The sequence below is a fragment of the Hyperolius riggenbachi genome, chromosome 3 (assembly GCF_040937935.1).
Source record: "Hyperolius riggenbachi isolate aHypRig1 chromosome 3, aHypRig1.pri, whole genome shotgun sequence".
Classification (NCBI taxonomy): Eukaryota; Metazoa; Chordata; class Amphibia; order Anura; family Hyperoliidae; genus Hyperolius; species Hyperolius riggenbachi.
In genome coordinates, this window is record NC_090648.1 from 138,508,059 (window position 1) to 138,528,200 (window position 20,142).

At 45.8% G+C, this 20,142-nt stretch overlaps 1 long non-coding RNA gene across 1 annotated transcript in view; it reads right to left on the reverse strand.

The window, feature by feature from the left end:
• Nucleotides 1-17,856, reverse strand: part of LOC137561168 (uncharacterized) — a 100,493-nt gene extending 82,637 nt beyond the window's left edge. The window contains exon 1 of the long non-coding RNA XR_011029904.1: nt 17,604-17,856. This is a non-coding gene — a long non-coding RNA (uncharacterized lncRNA). The remainder of the gene's footprint in view (nt 1-17,603) is intronic.
• Between the last annotated feature and the right edge of the window lie 2,286 nt (nt 17,857-20,142).

The following is a 20,142-nucleotide window of genomic DNA, read 5'->3' on the forward strand; positions in this document are numbered from 1 at the left end:
CCCAAAGCTAAACCCACAGACAAATGGCGGAGAAATGACGTGGATCAGGTATTTATTTACCCGAACCACGTGACCCGTTCGGCCAATCAGAGCGCGTTCGGCTCTGAACCACGTGACCCGTTCGGCCAATCACAGCGCTAGCCGAACGTTCGGGGAACGTTCGGCCGTGCGCTCTTAGTTCGGCCATATGGCCGAACGGTTTGGCCGAATACCATTAGGTGTTCGGCCGAACTCGAACATCACCCGAACAGGGTGATGTTCTGCAGAACCCGACTAGTGGCGAACACTGTTCGCCCAACACTAATATGAGTGTCTCTGTGGGCTGCAGCCTCGATCTGGTACACACGCAACTATTTCGAATCCCTTTCCCCAGCTAGTGTATATCCTGGTTGGGTAGAGCGCTGGTAGCATGATGCTACGTCACACTATATACACCTACATTGCCCAACTTTGAGGCCAACCTCTGCCATGTAGCATTTTAGTGGTGAGACCCCACGGGGATTATACACAGATAATAGTGCTGATTCTGCGCTGCTTAACATACAAGCGCTTCAGTGTATCTGCTGTCCTGACTACTAACAGCTGTGAACTGTACTAACTACAAGTCCAGACTCTGTCATCCCACCCCAAAGAAAAAACCACTGTGTGTGGTACCGGTACCCAGCTTGTGGTGTGGCGTGAACGGGTGTGCAAGTGGTGCATGCACAGAGCGCTCTGCAGACTATATTTAATTGGTTGTAGTGGTTTGGTCTGGGTTATAGGTTCAGTGGTTATTATTGAATAATATTTTGGTATACTTTATTTTTGTTTAAACTCCATAATAATAGTTGTAGTTTTTAAACATATAAGTTTTTGGTGCACATATAGGTAAATGTGGTGTTTACCTGTCCACATACTAATGGACAGGTAAGGTATATAAACATTGAGCCCAATCAACAATTACCTGCGCACATACTGTCTAAGTGCTCGTCTTTATTTCAGGAATAGTAAGCAGAGTTTACTCAGTGAAAATATATTTCTCAAAAAATAACTTCCAAATGAATACAGAGGAATCTATATATCTTGGTTTTCTAAACATAGCCTGGAGCTTTACTCATAGAAATGACGATACGGGGGATATAAATCGGTCTTTTATTATCTTCAAAGCAGCTAGCGTTATCTGCAGGTCTTTACATAAATGAGGCATTGCCAGGATTTACTAGAGTGTACCTGAATCTTAGCGATGTTACAGAGAGCGTGATTTAAACTGGCATCCCATAATAAAAGAGAAATAGCTACAGTGGGCAGGCAAAATATGGTAAGCCATATATGACATTAAAAGATAAACTCAGAACTGTAATAGAAGGAAAAGCACAGCCTTCCTAAGCAGGCAAGTATTGTATTCACTAATGATGGTCAGAGATGATCAATAGTAGGGATGATCAATGATATGCAAATACTTCAGAGTTTATGCACATGTATGTAAATTTGTATGCAAATGTATGCAGCTTGTTATTGGACCATTCAGTTTGAACCTGGGTGGGGCTTGATTGGTCAATTTTCAAGCTGCATATATTTGCATAAAAATGTACATAAATTTGCATAAACTCAGAACTATTTGCATTAGGGATGATCAGAGATATGCAAGTTGATGCAAATTTGTATGCAAATATTTGCAGCTTGAAAATGGACCAATCAAGCACCACCCAGGTTCAAACTGATTGGTCCAATATCAAGCTGCATACATTTGCATACACATTTACATAAATTTGCATAAACTCCAAAGTATTTGCATATCTGATCAGAGTGCACCGTCAGGGCCATATGCATAACACCGCCCCCCTGCAGTCCCTCGCACGTCCTTCTCAGCCTGACGCCGCCTCTTGGCCAGTGATGTACTCCCTGCTGGACAGGAAATACGTCACTGGGATTCCCAGGTTCTCCATCATATTTGCATTGTTCTGCACATGTGCGTCGCACTGCCGCTGCCAACAAATTTAAAATCCTTGTGTCGCCCATTGACTTACATGCATTCCGCACCCGCTGCGTCACTGTGGTAACGCACTATTGTTTGCGGTAGGGATAGTGCTGTGTAGCAAACAACAATGCATACAGCACTGAGTGGCAATAGTGCTGTCCACCACACACAGCTCTGTCCCAGAGTGTCACACAATGTATCACTGGGAACATCAAACAGTCCAGTCTGTGCACTTCTGTTGCCCTTGTATATTGTACACTATAAGCATTGCTGAAATGTACACAGCAGCACGGATAGACATTGCAAGCCCCATCATTTGCATCTGGTGTCTGTATTGGAACCCTACAGCCTAGGTTCTCAGCACATGGTACCGGTGCTCCAGGGGGTACTTTAGTTGGGCTTTTGGCCAACACAGTAATTAATAAAGGTGTACATACTGTAATAATGTTAATAATAATGTTGAGAAACACCCCTTACAGCATCATCATGTTTCTCACACTCTGACAGGCCAGGTGGTTATGATTATTATTGATTTATAAAGAGCCAACATATTTGTGGTGCTCTACAAAGAAGTAACAAAAACAAACATGGAGTACATAATGATACAGACAATGATATACATCAAATATAGACACTTATACAAAATACAGAATTGGTGATTACAATGGCAAATGTATGCAGTATGCATACAAGCAGCGTGTGTTTAGGTTATCTAGTAAGGAATACAACTTGGCCAGAGGACAAAGGGGAATAGTCTTACTTATAACTATTCTTGTTGGAAAAAATGAGTTTTGAAGGAACGTTTAAAGATTTCTAAGGTTGGAGAGTGACGGATGTGCTGTGGAAGGGCATTCCAAAGGAGGGGTGAAGCACATACAAAGTCTTGTATACGTGAATGCGAGGAGCTGATTCCAGAGGAGGACAAAATAATAAGCTCCGTAGGTCTGAGATTGCGGGTGGGTTGGGCAGCAAATGCAGAATTACATCCTGCCATAATAAATATGTGTGGGTGAAATAATAATGGTGTTACAAATGCTACAATGACTTTGCTGTGATAGGCACAATGAGGCCATACACGGTCTGACATCAAAGCTTTGTCCTGGAGGACTGCATAAGCCAGCGCCAGCTGACCAGACCAGCCTTAGAATAGAAACCCATTCGCTGCTTCAGACTATTCATTTGTGGAACATTCCTGCAAGTTCCCACAGAGATTTGTGGTCAGCTTTTCTGCATCTTACGCTCTTAGCATTCGGCAGCATCCAGCTTCTTCTTTTTTTTTTTTACTAATCTGTAACTAATATTCTAATCACAGTAAAACCGCAGTGTGTGAAACTGAGTTATTAGGTATTAGGGAACATGAAAAAATGCCAGCTCTCATCATGCTTTTTCATACTGTGGTATTGTACTAGTGTTTTATTGCAGACCTGTAATGCTGGGGGGGGTCATACTTTCTGACCACCCAGCGCAACAAGGCTAAGAGCTGGATAATGGAAGAGGTTACACGGGCTGCCCAGAGCAACTGCAGCTCTGGGCTTCCGATATCGCTACAAATAAAACACAATGGCAGCGCAGTGCGATGTTGCGCTGCCTTAGTTCGCACTGTGCTGCCTTAGCGATAGCAAGCTTTCAGACAGGTACAAGACAGGAATATAGATTGGAGCGTAACTAGTAGCAACCGCAGCTCACAGTCATGTCCACAGAAGCAGAGCAAGCAGGCTAACAACAGTCACCAGCAAGCATCCACTCAGGCTAGACTACAGGATAGAACGTAACTAATAGCAACTGCAGCCTATAGTTATGTTCTCAGAAACTAGAGTAGCAGGAATACTACAGTCACCAACGTGGTGATGGCAGAATCCAAGCTATCTGGATAATGGACTTCACTGATCCACTGCGGATGCAGCAAACGTCCATCAAGCATAAAACTAGGCAATACACAATAATAAGAAAAATAACAAACGGCTCAACAAACGGATAAATATATATTAGCAAGTCTGCATATATATTTATCAAGAACTAGCTAAAGCACAAGTAATAAGGTTGAATAGAACTACAATAACAGAACTATACAGAGTAAAAAGGTGCCCAGTAGATCAGCGTACTGACCACTATGACAGGCGGGGTAGGAAATGGGAGGCAGACTTTTATGCCAGCATCAGCCAATTGATGCAGGTATGCAAATCTCCACACAGCTGAATGGTAATCACTCAATCCTGATTACCATTTGCTAGCTGGCTGTGAATGCAAAGGACCCCCATAAGAAATAGAAGCAGAATTATGTAACAACATGCATGCAGGAAATCCAGGGCTATCTGGCCGCAGCTCAGCTGCAACAAGCAATTGGTGGAATGATGACAGCAACCTGAGCTGCCCAGAACTGCAGAGTGATTGCAAATGACAATGAGACCCATTGCAAATGCACAACCGAATGCAAGCAGATAAGCCATAACTGTCCATTTGCAGCTCCACTTGCAATGGACAGAATACGCTACAGGAGGGATCCTTACAAGTCCTTAGTGAGTTCTGTCTCTGTGACAGTGCAAGTCAACACAAAAAGGACATCCTTAAAGGATACCACAACTGAAATGTGACATAATAAGATAGACATGTGTATGTACAGTGCCTAGCACACAGATAACTATGCTGTGTTCCTTTTTTTCTTTCTCTGCCTGAAAGAGTTAAATATCAGGTATGTAAGTGGCTGACTCAGTCCTGACTCAGACAGGAAGTGACTACAGTGTGACCCTCACTGATAAGAAATTCCAACTATAAAACACTTTCCTAGCAGAAAATGGCTTCTGAGAGCAAGAAAGAGGTAAAAAAAAGGGGAATTTCTTATCAGTGAGGGTCACACTGTAGTCACTTCCTGTCTGAGTCAGGACTGAGTCAGCCACTTACATACCTGATATTTAACTCTTTCAGGCAGAGAAAGAAAAAAAGGAACACAGCATAGTTATCTGTGTGCTAGGCACTGTACATACACATGTCTATCTTATTATGTCACTTTTCAGTTGTGGTATCCTTTAACCCTTACAGGACCGACGTGGTTGAAATCTAGGTGTGCTCGTGGCTGTGAGCCTCTGACAAGATGTAGATTTCACTGACCATGGTCCGCGCATTCCTGCAGCAATTGTGTGCATCCTAGGCTGGAGGTTAAGCTGTCAATTGACAGCTTAATCTCCTGGCATTGATCAGCAGCTGTGCCGATTGGCTCCTGATCATGTGATCACTACAATCGTCGGTGATCGTAGTGAGCATGAAGGTAAACAAATTCCTCACCTGTTCCCGTTCCCCCGACGACCGCGGCGCACATTGGTCCTCCTCGGCAGCCAACCCGTATTGAAGCATGTACCGGCCTCGCCTGATGATGTCATCAAGCCAGGACCATGGTACATGCTTGAGTATGCATCTGGCTTCCTTGATGCCTGCTCATCAATGGAGACAGGAGAGGTGAATAATAATCAGCCAGCATCGCTTCCTGCTGCCGATCTTTGCATGGGGGGAGGGAAGGGGACCACTAGACTACCAGGGAGGTTCTTTTTATCTTCGGTCTATCACTTGTAAAATCCCAAAATGAGCCAAGGTGAGCATTATACTGAATACGTCAAGCAAATAACCAAATCATTGCAGATCATTTCTGAACTTCTTCATACATATAGACATTGCTTCTTTCATCTGGAATTGCAATGTGAATTAAGGAGGGATGGGGATGCTTAGTATGTGTTCCCCAGAGAGCACTGATTAAGTCTTATACTTGTGTAGGATGCTGTTCATCATTCTCACCTGCAAGTACTTATAGTTACATTTGCTGTTTGGCCTTTTGGATACAGAGTCCCTTGGTGTGAGCTGCCTGGTACACAATCTGAATGCTAAATCAATCTTGACTCACATACTTCAACTCTCTATCTGTGGAATACATGTCATCCTGGAACAGGGTCATAGCTACAAATCATGAGGTACCCCCAGCAGAACTTTGATGGCACCCCTCTATGTACACACTCCCTTCCTCTCTGTAGTGGCTCCCACAGCCAGGAGGCACATCTTCCAGGGGTCATATAATACCTGTGGCCACCATAACCCACCATAATAAGTGTGACCACCATGACACACTTCACCTATAACAATGTGAATACCATGACTCCCTATATCCATAACAGTATGACTACCCTTACTACCCTTACCCATAACAGTGTGACCACCATGATTCCCCCCACCCATAACAGGGTGACCACCATGACATCTTCACCTATAAAAATGTGATTACCATGACTCCCTATGCCCAAACCAGTATAACCACCTTTACTACCCTCACCGTAACAGTGTGACCACCATGACTCCCCCCACTCATAACAGTGTGATTACCATGACTCCCTATGCCCAAATCAGTATAACCACCCTTACTACCCTCACCATAACAGTGTGACCACCATGACTCTCCCCACCCACAACAAGTGTGGCATGTTTCACAAGGAGGGAGGATAAAATGTCGGGAACCCCCCACAGCCTGACAATCCCCTCCTGAGGAAGCACAGGCTGTACCTCCAGTACTTAGCCTGGGCTTTGTTGCTTTTTGTTTGCAGTTTTATCCAGACTCTAGCCCAGTTTATGTATCTCCAGTATCCACTTTGCTCACATTTCATTCTAATAATGGAGCAGTACATTTATACATAGGTGGTTCTGATAAAAGGACTGCAGACAGCAAGTAAACTTGGGTATAGGAGGATTATAAGACCAATATTGACACTTCTAAATGTACTGTGTATACAGTCAACACTGGGAATCTGAATGCTGGCAAAGGCGTGCAGAGGTGAGGATCTAGAATTTCCTCTCAGCGTCCCTGACTTGCGTCAGGAAATGAAAAAACAAATCGCTCTGCAAAAGCGATTTTACAAACAATTGTAGCACGCAGGTAAGTGACGGGAGGTGCTAAAAAATAAATCACAAAATCGCAAAACGCTGGCGTCAGCTATTTCAATTTTAGAAGTGAACAAAGCCTAAGTCTGTCACTATGTGTAAACCATAGTGAAGCAACAATTTAGTTTTATAGCAGAAAAATAAGACATGTAGTCCGTTCACTTTCCACATTTAAAATGCTGAAAATGAAGTAGCAAGCGTGCACTGCCCCTAACTCACCCGTCACCATATGCCACAGCCTATGTCACCCATACAGAAATTATCTACCAGTACAGTACATACAGTATACGTCCTCTGTGACTTCATCTAAGCCACAAAGACTTAGATATATGTCTTGTAGCTAAAGCAGAGCTGTGCATGATTGGGCTTGCTCCTGAGCCGGGCTTGCTCCTGAGCTGCCACTATCTACAGTAGCACTAATTGGTGAAAGGGAATACATATTCCCTGAGCCAATAAGATTGATTACCATTAAAAATACTTTTATTTAGTTCATAGTGAAAAATACACACTGTAGCATTATTTCAGAATCAAATATATCTCACCATAAATTGTGACAGGAAGATAATCTAAGTTTTGTGATAAACTGTAGAAATATGTGTGTGTGTGGGGGGGGGAGGGGGATCTACAGTAGCGCTTTTTTTTTTTAAACTGGAGTTTTTAAAACTGAGAAAAAAATTGTATTTTCTATTTTTTTCCTATTGTCCCATTAAAATGCATAGAAAACATTGTATTGTTCCAGAGAAAAAATGCCATACAATGAAAGTCTAGTTTGTCTTGAAAAAAAATGATATATATTTCATTTAGGTGTCATAAGTGGGAATAAAGTTATTAATGATTAAATAGGGACACATACTGTGGCTAAAATATCAAAACTGCTCTGGTCTATAGGAGGGAAACAAGATATGATAGATACAATGTGGTTAAAGGTGAGATGCAAGGTAATTAAAAAACAAAAATCTACTTACCCGGGGCTTCCACCAGCCCCTGGCAGCTGTGTTGTGCCCTCGCCGTAGCTCTACTCCCAGCCAGTGGCCCAGGGTCCCCTCCGGTGCAGATGCTAATGGGCATCTACTGCGCTTGCGCAAGAGTCACTCGCTGTCCTGCTGACGTCATCTGGAGTGTTCTGTGCAGGTACAGAACTACTGCGCCTGCGAGGTACACTCCAGACTACTATAGCACTACCCCGAGCGGCTCTGCAGTGGAGGCCTGGAGGGAAGCCCGGGCCACTGGCTGGGAGCGGAACTGCGATGAGGGCACATGATGGCTGCCAGAGGCTGGAGGAAGCCCCGGGTAATTACATTTTTGTTTTTTAATTACGGTACCTCTGACCTTCCCTATAAGGGAAGCCAAGATTGCGAAGAAGTAATGAGCTAGTTTGTGGACAACACTAAAGTACTCAGACTGATCTAAATAGAAGTGACATGATGTTTCTTTCTAGTTATAGGTTAGATATGTCACAGCAGACACCAAACCACTAAGGGACCTATTTGGCCAAACTCTGTAAGGATATTTTGACTGAATCAGGTGATGCCTTAAAATACTGCTGTTATACAGGCACTTAGGGTCTGTAAGGTCACTATGGGGTGGTTTACTTATAGATCTGTTCAGTGATGGGTGACAGGAATCTGTGCTCATTTCAGGTATCCAGTCACACTTGTACAGTGAAGTGCCTAGCTTTTTAAAATCTTGCCATAACAGCTTATGTATACAGTAAACTGTACATATCACATATACACAGGTCTTTAACGATGCAATCACACAATCAATACCGCACAATTGGAATATTGATCAGGGAGTAATGACTGATGCAGTGCATAGCACCTTCCAATTTTAATCAGATTTCTGCTAAGCCTAATAATAATAAAAAGAAGCAATCACACTGCCAGCCCTCCTGTTATTGTATAGTGCTGTGAGTATTATTAAGACCACAGGGCTGATTCTGGCCGTTGTGGCACCCCAGGCAAAGCCCCTTTTTCCTCCCTACCCTAATCTAGTTAACATGAAGATCATAACCTACATCAATTAGTTTTGTGGACACCAATAAGAAATTGATAGTTTACATAGAAATAATGTTGTAAAGGAAACACAAATTTGTTAGCAGGCCATATACATTTCACTAGTCCTAACTCACTGAACCCATATAAAAATATCCTTCCAGTAACAGTTTTGAGCGATTTGTATCCGCTATAAGAATTCCATAAAGTAGAGTGTGCTAAGACTAGCTCTGTAGTGCCCCCTCCTAGAGTTGTTGCCTCATGGATCCGCCTGGTTGCCTATGCCTAAAAACAGCCCTGTAAGACCATGCATCTGCCAGTTGCCAGGTTGGCTGTGATTTACCTTTGCTCCCAGTTATGCTACAGATTTATGATCTGGCATCACAATTTTTCATGAGATTGTATGCAATGTGCAGCCTCACCCCTGTACAGCCTTCTCTTTTATAAAAGTACACCTGAAATGAGAGGTATATAGAGGCTGACATATTTATTTCCTTTTAAACAATACCAGCTGCCTGGCTATCCTGCTGATCTCTTTGGCCGTTGTAGTCTCTGAATCACGCACCTGAAACATGCATGGGACTAATGCAGCCAGGCATCAGTCAGAGCACCTGATCAGGAGTGAATGCAGCCGCATGTGAAGTTATTAAGCTTTTGCTATGGACTTCAATTCTCAGACTGCTGTAATGTATCTTGCACACAACTCCTCCGGGACTTGCAAGGTTCTCTTGTAAATATCTCCATCATTTTTGCATCAACGCAAGAAACCCTCTCTGCCTTTCCCTTGTGGGAGGGGGGATCACACTCAGTGTGAAACGCAGGCGATTGAACGCAGAATATGTGCCTTTGTGTGCAAATGAATGCAGGTGTTTTTTCTTTTTTACAGTAGCCAGTGATTTTCATTGAGGAATCACATGCGCTGTGCGAAAAAGAAGTGTAGGTTGTATCTTTGTTTTGTAAATGCTATAGACCATTGCGAAGGTTTACTGAAAACGCAGTAGTCCCATAGAAAAGCATCACTTTGTGGCAAAATTACTTTAACAACAGTGATCCCTATTCTATTGCCATCGCAGGGGGGCCCAGATACTTTGGGAGGGCGCACTTCCATTTCACCAACCACAAGTGCAGCCAATTAGCAAAAAAAACCCGTCTTTGCCATCTCCTCCCATCATGCAGAGGAGTGTGTAGTTTTTTCCTGGTTCTAGATCAGGCCTGGGCAAACTTGGCCCTCCAGCTGTTGAGGAACTGCAAGTCCCACAATGCATTGCAGGAGTCTGACAGCCACAGTCATGACTCATAAAGGCAAATGCATTGAGGGAATTGTAGTTCCTTAACAGCTGGAGGGCCAAGTTTGCCCATGCCTGTTCTAGTTGACTCTTCACGGCAGAACACTCTCTGCTGCAATTTGCTGGCACCTAAATATGTGTCTCTCATGTGGTTCAAGGACCAAGGGGGCTCCATGTTATCATTTTAGCAGGGGGGCCCTATTAAGTCCAGTTACGCCCCTTATCAGGAAGGGGAATTTTACGGTTAGGCATCAGGAAGAGTGGTTTATGAATTAGGTATCAGGAAGGGGGGATTTAGGGTTAGGCATCAGGAAGGGGGGATTTAGGGTTAGGCGTCAGGAAGGGGGGTTTTAGGGTTAGGCATCAGGAAGGGGGGATTTAGGGTTAGACATCTGGAAGGGGAGATTTAGGGTTAGGCATCAGGAAGGGGGGATTTAGGGTTAGGCATCAGGAAGGGGGGATTTAGGGTTAGGCATCAGGAAGGGGGGATTTAGGGTTAGACATCTGGAAGGGGAGATTTAGGGTTAGGCATCTGGAAGGGGAGATTTAGGGTTAGGCATCAGGAAGGGGGGATTTAGGGTTAGGCATCTGGAAGGGGAGATTTAGGGTTAGGCATCTGGAAGGGGGGGTTTAGGGTTAGGCATCAGGAAGGGGGGATTTAGGGTTAGGCATCAGGAAGGGGGGCTTTAGAGTTAGGCATCAGGAAGGGGGGCTTTAGGGTTAGGCATCAGGAAGGGGGGATTTATGGTTAGGCATATGGAAGGGGAGATTTAGGGTTAAGCATCAGGAAGGGGGGATTTAGGGTTAGGCATCAGGAAGGGGGGGGGTTTAGGGTTAAGCATCAGGAAGGGGGGATTTAGGGTTAAGCATCAGGAAGGGGGTATTTAGGGTGCCTGGCGTTCTATTAAGATCGCCAGGCAGGCTGCGGGAGGGTTTTTTTTTAATAAAAAAAAAACTATTTCATGCAGCCAACTGAAAGTTGGCTGCATGAAAGCCCACTAGAGGGCGCTCCGGAGGCGATCTTCCGATCGCCTCCGGCGCCCAGAATAAACAAGGAAGGCCGCAATGAGCGGCCTTCCTTGTTTTGCTTACATCGTCGCCATAGCGACGAGCGGAGTGACGTCATCGACGTCAGCCGACGTCCTGACGTCAGCCGCCTCCGATCCAGCCCTAAGCGCTGGCCGGAACTTTTTGTTCCGGCTACGCTGGGCTCAGGCGGCTAGGGGGGCCCTCTTTCGCCGCTGCTCGCGGCGGATCGCCGCAGAGCGGCGGCGATCAGGCAGCACACGCGGCTGGCAAAGTGCCGGCTGCGTGTGCTGCTTTTTATTTGAGCCAAATCGGCCCAGCAGGGCCTGAGCGGCAGGCTCCGGCGGTACTGGACGAGCTGAGCTCGTCCAGACCGCCCAGCAGGTTAAGCATCAGGAAGGGGGGATTTAGGGTTAGGCATCAGTAAGGGGGGTTTCAGGGTTAGGCATTGGAGGGTGGAGGGTTCTGTATGAGAGTAAGGTTAGGTTAAGTTGTAGTAAAATATAGTTGATATATATCAATATTGTACTACGATAATTTACACTATTTACACTTTAAAAACAAAGACTATCGGTAGATGTTAACGATAATTTTATTAACAAAAATGAGCACCCATTTTTCCTCGTGCCCCCTATTTCATGCATGCCTCATCAGAGGTCTCTGCTGGTACTTGTGAGAAAACCAGAAAATGCTATCTTGTGACACAGATTCTCAATGATAATGATGTCCCCAATATAACCAGCAGATGGCAGGATTTACCTTTAAACAAGACAGCGTATCTCAAAATCAGTGGAAATACATCATCCCAATCTAATGCCAGCTGTTCATATAGTCATTGAGAACAGGCTGCCATACTTCAAAAAAAAATCTGCAATATTTGCACAGCCACAGATGCAATTTTTTTTCCTGAATGTGGCATATGTAGAGCTGACAACCTTATGGTATACCTAAAATCAGGAACTCAGCTAAAAAAAAAAGATATGCCTATTCTCCCATCTCAAATGGTTCTAAATATATGATTTGCTTACGGAAAACTTAAGTCAGCTGAAAAAAATTACTTTTACTCACCCGGGGCTCTCCTCAGCCCCCTGCAGCTGAACGGTGCCCTCGCCGTGTCCCTCCGATGCGCCTGGACTCGCCGGCGGCCACTTCCGGTTTGGCCGTCACCGGCCGACAGGCTGGGAACGCGGCTGATTATCCGCGTCCCCAGCCGCAATAGCGCCCTCTATAATGCTATTGCGGCCGGGGACACGGATAATCAGCCGCGTTCCCAGCCTGTCGGCCGGTGACGGCCAAACCGGAAGTGGCCGCCGGCGAGTCCAGGCATATCGGAGGGACACGGCGAGGGCACCGTTCAGCTGCAGGGGGCTGAGGAGAGCCCCGGGTGAGTAAAAGTCATTTTTTTCAGCTGACTTAAGTGTTCCTTTAAAGAGACACTGAAGCGAAAAAAAAATGATGATATTATGATTTGTATGTGTAGTACAGCTAAGAAATAAAACATTAAGATCAGATATATCAGTCTAATTGTTTCCAGTACAGGAAGAGTTAAGAAACTCTAGTTGTTATCTCTATGCAAAAAAGCCATTCATCTCTATGACTTTCAAAGTCGTGGAGGGGGCTGTTATCTGACTTTTATTATCTCAACTGTAAGTGAACTAATTACTTTTCCTCTGCCAGAGGAGAGGTCATTAGTTCACAGACTGCTCTGAAAGACTCATTTTGAATGCTGAGTGTTGTGTAATCTGCACATATTATAGAATGATGCAATGTTAGAAAAAACACTGTATACCTGAAAATAAAAATATGAGGATATTTTCTTTGCTGCTAATCTTCTAGTAATTATTCATAGTACACAACCAATTCACTATATCATATATTTTTTTTCGCTTCAGTGTCTCTTTAAAGCAAACCAAAAGCTCTTCCGTTGTTCCTGTGCCATCTCCAGTTGGACTCTTGGCACTCCCCATGCAGCCTTAAAACTACTTGCATCCCTGAGTGGTTCTGAGCATATCCGTACTGCGCATACGCAGACTCTTGTGTGCGCAGTATGGATACACTTGTCTTCGGATCTACTCGGGCAGGCGAGTACATTAGTTCCAATGACTGCCCAATAAACCTGAAGTGAATTTTTCTCTTTAACCTGCCTGGCGTTCTATTAAGATCGCCAGGCAGGCTGCGGGAGGGTTTTTTTTGAATAAAAAAAAAACTATTTCATGCAGCCAACTGAAAGTTGGCTGCATGAAAGCCCACTAGAGGGCGCTCCGGAGGCGTTCTTCCGATCGCCTCCGGCGCCCAGAATAAACAAGGAAGGCCGCAATGAGCGGCCTTCCTTGTTTTGCTTACATCGTCGCCATAGCGACGAGCGGAGTGACGTCATCGACGTCAGCTGACGTCCTGACGTCAGCCGCCTCCGATCCAGCCCTTAGCGCTGGCCAGAACTTTTTGTTCCGGCTACGCTGGGCTCAGGCGGCTGGGGGGACCCTCTTTCGCCGCTGCTCGCGGCGGATCGCCGCAGAGCGGCGGCGATCAGGCAGCACACGCGGCTGGCAAAGTGCCGGCTGCGTGTGCTGCTTTTTATTTGAGCCAAATCGGCCCAGCAGGGCCTGAGCGGCAGGCTCCGGCGGTACTGGACGAGCTGAGCTCGTCCAGACCGCCCAGCAGGTTAAGCACCTTACAACACAACGTCATCTCCTTAAAGGGAGAAAAAAATCTCCTTACCTGGGGCTTTCTTCAGTCCCTGGCAGCCTCCTGTGCCCTTGCCGCAGCTCTGGTGGCTCCCAGTCCCCTCCGGTGCAGATGCCAACCTCTCCATTTCGACATCTTACTGTCCTCCAGTGTGCAGCTCACAGAGTCGCACTGACGTCATCCAGACTGTACTGTGCGGAGCTACTGCGCCTGCACAATGCAGTCCAGGTGACGTCAGTGTGACTCCATGAGCCACATGCAGGAGGACAGTAAGATGCTGACCTAGCGAGGTTGGCATCTGCACCGGAGGGGACCGGGAGCTACCGGAGCTGCGGCAAGGGCACAGGACGGCGGCCAGGGGCTGGAGAAAGCCCCAGGTAATTAGATTTTTGATTTTTACTCACCTCAGACCTTCCCTTTAAAGCAGGATTGTCAGCCACAAAATCATTTAAACAATGCAATGTGTTTATAATTCTGCCAAGAACCTCACCCTGCAGTACAAGCTCTCCAATCTATTCAGAAATATCTCTGCTGTAATTATCTTATCTCAGTATACCAAGCTCTATTCTCTTACTGTTGCCGAAGACAGTGAGAGAGGGAAGCTAGTCATCTCCCCTCCCACATTCCCGCTCCTCTCTGATTGGGCTGAGAACACTGCAGTGTGATAGGCTTGGCTGAAATCTGATCTTCACATTGTTAGAAAGCAAGCCAGAGTAATACAGCAGATTGGAGGAGAACTAAGGGAAAGATAAATAGCATCAGAATTTAGCCTCAGACTGTGGGAAAAAGACACGGAGACTGCCAGGAACAGAATTCTCTTCATTTAATAATAAAATTCACTGAAATCTAAATGTGGGCAGTACAATACATCTGTTATATAAGTAGATCAAGTATTTATCTACTTATATATGTGTGTTGTTTTTTTTCCTGGCATAGTATGGCTGTCCCTCCTGGTTTAACAAAACGGTCTGTCAGTGAGAAGCTGAGAAGTCATCAACAATGCCTATTTTACCGTGCTGGCAGGGCAGCAGCCGAGGCAGAACATAAACATTAAGTGCAGCTGTTTGAGATGATTCAAAAGACTTAAAAACATCAGCTCTGCGGGGCAAGTAAATTACATATTTTATAAAAAAGGCAGACGGTTTCCTGTGAAAAAGAGACCGTAAAACCCACAATGCACTAGCCCCAACCAGGGCTGCCATCAGAAATTTTGGGGCCCCTCACACATGATCAGGACTGGGCCCCCCCGGGCCCACCCACTGGCTACTGTGCCCGCCCCCCACCCCGTGCCCGCCAGTAACTGCTTTCATAGGCTAGGTTAAGGATATTTTAGTGGAAAACAATATGAAAAAACGGGGAGCAGGCATGTGTAGTGGGCTCTCCTTATGGCCACTGCTTCCCCCGTTCTCCTCCGTCCCCCTCCGTTAGTCAGTAGCGACCCACAGGACTTGTGGGTCGGGTGGTGGCGGCTTACTGTGCAGGTGATGCCCAGTGAAGCATATCCTTGTACGCATTTACGTGGACGGGAGCACTCTGCGCATGCGTACTACGTAACTGTGACATTACAACTACATAGTGCACTTGCACAGAGCACTCCCACTTGGCTGCGTGAGCGCATACAAGGATACGCTTCGCCGGGCAGTGCCTGTGCAGTAAACCATCACCACCCCGACCCGGAAGTGAGTTCGGGGGGGCGCTACTGACTAGCGGAGGGGGATGGAGGAGTACGGGGGGATCGGTGGCCATGTGGAGAGCCCACTACACATGCCTGCTCCCCGTTTTTTCATATTCTTTTTCCACTAAGGTATTCTTTTTAATGCCAGCACGTTGGCAGGGCCAGATGTGTACTTTTTACCGCCCAAAGCCCATTTTTAAGTTAAGGTTACTGGTCACAAGATTAGGGTGATTAAATTGACTGAGAACAGTCAGTGACATGACTATGTACTCTGTAATGTGCTGCAGAAGATGTCAGTGCTATATAAATACATTATGATAATATGGCAGGACATTAGACTATGGCTATGGTATGATTAGATTGTGAGCCCCTCTGAGGACAGTCAGTCAGTGACATGACTATGTACTCTGTAAAGTGCTGCAGAAGATGTCACTGCTATATAAATACATAATAATACTATGGTAGGACATTAGACTAGGACTATGGTAGGATTAGATTGTGAGCCCCTCTGTGGACAGTCAGTGACATGACTCTGTAACGTGCTGCAGAAGATGTCAGTGCTATATAAATACATAATAATAATATGGTAGGACATTAGACTAGGACTATGGTAGGATTAGATTGTGAGCTCCCCTGAAGACAGTCAGTGACAGTACTATGTACTCTGTATAGTGCTGCAAAACATAATCTGGTAGGACATTACTATGACTATGGCAGGAATAACAAAAGGAACACCCCATGTGTGAATAGCAGAGTAAAGGTGACCATACATCAGGTGATTTGGTGGCTGATCGACCATCCGATTATTATAATTGAATTAGATAAAAATCTATGCTGCCAAGTGCATGTCCGACCAACAATGCGATCAATTTCGGGATGAAAATTGGTCGCATTCTTGATCGTGCATGCTGCAAGATGTTCGGCGACTTGCTTGATATAGTGCGCAGCGGGAATGGCGTGCAACTTCCTGACAATTGACGAACGCGTCGAAACCCCCGGCGCTGTCCCCCCACTAATGAAGAATGTCCCCCCGGTGCCCTGTGTAAAGTATACATTACCTGTCCGTGGCCTGCGCTTGTCCCTCCGCTGCTCTGAGCACATTCTCATCTCCATACACACACGCCCCATGTGGTTTCCTAGTAGGGGTACGCGTGTGACATCAACACACCTCTTTACTAATGAACCACGTGGGACGTGCATGTTTGCAGAGCAGATATCCCAGGGGCAATAGGGGACAAGCGCAGGCCACGGACAGGTAATGTATACTTTCCACAGAGCACCGGGGGGACATTTACATTGGGGAGACAGCTTCAGGGCAGCGAGGCGGCGCACAAGGCTGATTCCATATCGATTTCAGCATGAAATTGATGGGGAATTGGCCTGGGGTGTATGGGCAGCTGACTGATCTCTCTCTTATCAGATTTGATTAGAGAGAGATATGTCTCTTGGTGGAATCTGTCCATACATTGCTAGATGTATGGCTACCTTTAGGGAATGAAGGGAAATGACTGTGTGGGGTGGGGGGAGGAGAAGGGGAACACTTAATGTGTCAGAGAGGGCAGAACTGACATAAGACAAGTGATAGGAGCCAGGCAGCTGACAGGTCAGGAGGGGAAAGCCAGGCAGCCCTGTTTCAGCAGCTTTACATGTCATGGCTGCTCAGGCTGGGGGAGAGAAATAAGGGGGACAGCTCAGAGCTGGGACAAGGTCCTCCAGAACCCAAGGCTGAGACACCAAAGTGCGCCCTCCATCCCTCCCACAACAGCTGTCACACACTGATTGCTATTAAACTAAGAGGGCCACAAGGCCCACAACCTCCCAAACACCTTAATATCTTGTTATCTGGCTTGCAGTCACTGCTATGTATCCCCTTGTCTTATTTCTTTGTGCTTCATACACAATTAGGAATGACAGCTGAATGAATTGTGCGCCCCCTCCTACACTGCGCCCTGAGGCTGGAGCCTCTCCAGCCTATGCCTCGGCTCAGGCCCTGGGACAGCTGGTCACTGAATCTGCAGCACAGCAGCTGAGGACCAGGCAGCGTGCTGCAAGTGTGTGCAAAATACCTGCTGCACTGCACACAATGCACTCTCTCCTAGTCTCCTTGATCCTCAGTCTCCTAATCTCCTATCCTCAGGATTCCTCACAGTGCTGCCCGTCTTCAAACTTCTTCTCCTCCTCCCTCCTGGGCTCAAATCTCGACTGGTCTCCTCCAGTCCCTCAGTGTCAGAGAGGAGTAGTGATGGGAATTCCGGCTCTTCTCGGAGAATCGGCTCTTCTGAATCGGCTCTCATCAAAGAGCCGGCTCTTACGGCTCTGAATCAGCTCTTCATTACATATCACTAGACACCACTCAGAATTGGAGTAGAAGCCCCGCCCCCGTCTCCATGACGTCTCCAGACTGCATCTCGGAATGGGGCAATCCCTCCTGCTAATGCTCTGCTCCGCCCCATACACTCCTACAAGCTGCGAGAGGAGGACTACATCTCCCAGCATGCCTCAGCGCCCTTTATTACAGAGCAAATCAGAGCTCTGTGGGGCGGCTGAGGCATCGGCTCTTTTAAAACTGAGAGCCGGCTCTTGTCGTTCGCAGCAAAGAGCCGGCTCTTAGAGCCGGCTCGTTCGCGAACGACCCATCACTAGAGAGGAGAGGAGGAACGGCTCTCTCATCTCTGTCTGCTGTGCACCACGCTCGCTGGAGAGACTGGGGACAGAGGCAGCAACCCCAGCTCTCCTAGTGCTCAGACAGCGATGCGGAAATCCGGGGGCCCCGGGCCCCCCTGTAGTTCCCTCAGGGCTCTTTCACATTAGGGCAGATTTTCTGCGTTTCAACGCAAAGGATAACGTTTGCGTTACCCAAGGTGAAATGAAAGTCCATGGACTTTCATTTTAGCTTTCACATATAATGCAGCCTTTTTGTGCGTTGCGTTACACTGCACCCAGGCGCAGTTTTTCGGCCAACGCTAGCTTTATGCGTTACAATGTTAGTCAATGTAAAACGCACACTATGCGCGTTTTTAATCCGTTAACGCAGGCAATCAGTCCCAGAATGCAACAGAGGAACAATGTAGAAAGTTGAAAACTAAAAGAAAAAAAATTACCTGCGTTTTCCTATGTCCTGTAACGCATTGAAAACGGATTAAAAACGCACACTCACTGCAGTGCAACGCATATCAAAACGCATTAAAACGCATACAACAAAACGTATGCTTTGAGCGTTCTCCAACGCAAGCTCTGATGTGAAAGAGCCCTCAGAGCACGGGGCCCGTCACTGATGTGATGGCTGTCCCCCCCTGATGGCGGGGCTGGCCCCAACCAATACACACCCACCACCGTCTTTTTCCATGACTTCAGCTTTGTTGCCCAAACCACCATCTCTCCACCACAATCTTTTCAGGTATGGGATCACATGGCTTCAGCAGTTTTCAGCATCACAAGTACTGACATCCAAAATACTCTGCTTCCAATGTAGGTAGCCTTAAAGCGGTATCGTCACCATAAAAATCAAATTTCAACAGCAACTGGTCTGAGTGTATTAAGTGATAAAGATGCTAATCCTGTATTCAAAACTTTCAAAACTTTTTCTGCTGTTATGATTTGGAGTTATCACATACTTAAGGAAACACTGGCCCTTTAGTAGTCGTGCCAAAGAATTGCATGCTGGGGGTTCTTTTTATCTATAATCTATTCCTCCTCTTCCCTTTATTTCCCTGCCAGTTTCTTATCTGAAACCTAATCCCCTACTCACTTGTGTTTACAGGCTATGCTGAGGTGACTCAGCGATTGGAGGAGACAAGAAAAAAAGTAAATGGCAGAAATGACATCACTAGTTAGCCTTAACTGTGGGCAAAAGACATGGCCCCCACCAGGAACAGAATTCTCGTCATTTACTATATAACATTCACTGAAATCAAAACGTGGACAGTATAATACATGTGTTATGTAAGTAGATCAAGTATTTATCTACTTATATATGTGTTTTTTTTCCCTGGAATAGTATGGCTGATCGTGCCGCTTTAAAGGATACCAGAGGTGACATGTGACATGATGAGATAGACATGTGTATGTACAGTGCCTAGCACACAAATAACTATGCCATGTTCTTTTTTTCTTTCTCTGCCTGAAAGAGTTAAATATCAGGTATGTAAGTGACTGACTCAGTCCTGACTCAGACAGGAAGTGACTACAGTGTGACCCTCACTGGTAAGAAATACCAACTGCAAAACACTTTCCTAGCAGAAAATGGCTTCTGAGAGCAGGAAAGAGATAAAAAGGGTCAATAGTTTATAGATTTTAGCTCTGGCATACTGCAAAGAATGTGTCATTGAGCAAAAACAATAAAACAGTTAAAACTTAAAAAGTAGATTTAAACATAAAATAAAACTGTGGAATATCTTAAAACGTCATTTTTAGGAGAAGGAAAATAGATACAATCGTTTATTTCATTAGTTCATTTTCCCCTCGGGTGTCCTTTAATGCATACATCAAAAAAAGGTCCGGAAATTTGGACGCCCAGTAAAATATCGGTATTAAATATCGATATTTTACTATAGCTAAACCTAAGCCCATTCTCACACAGACTCTCCCCCCCCCCCCCCCCAAGTT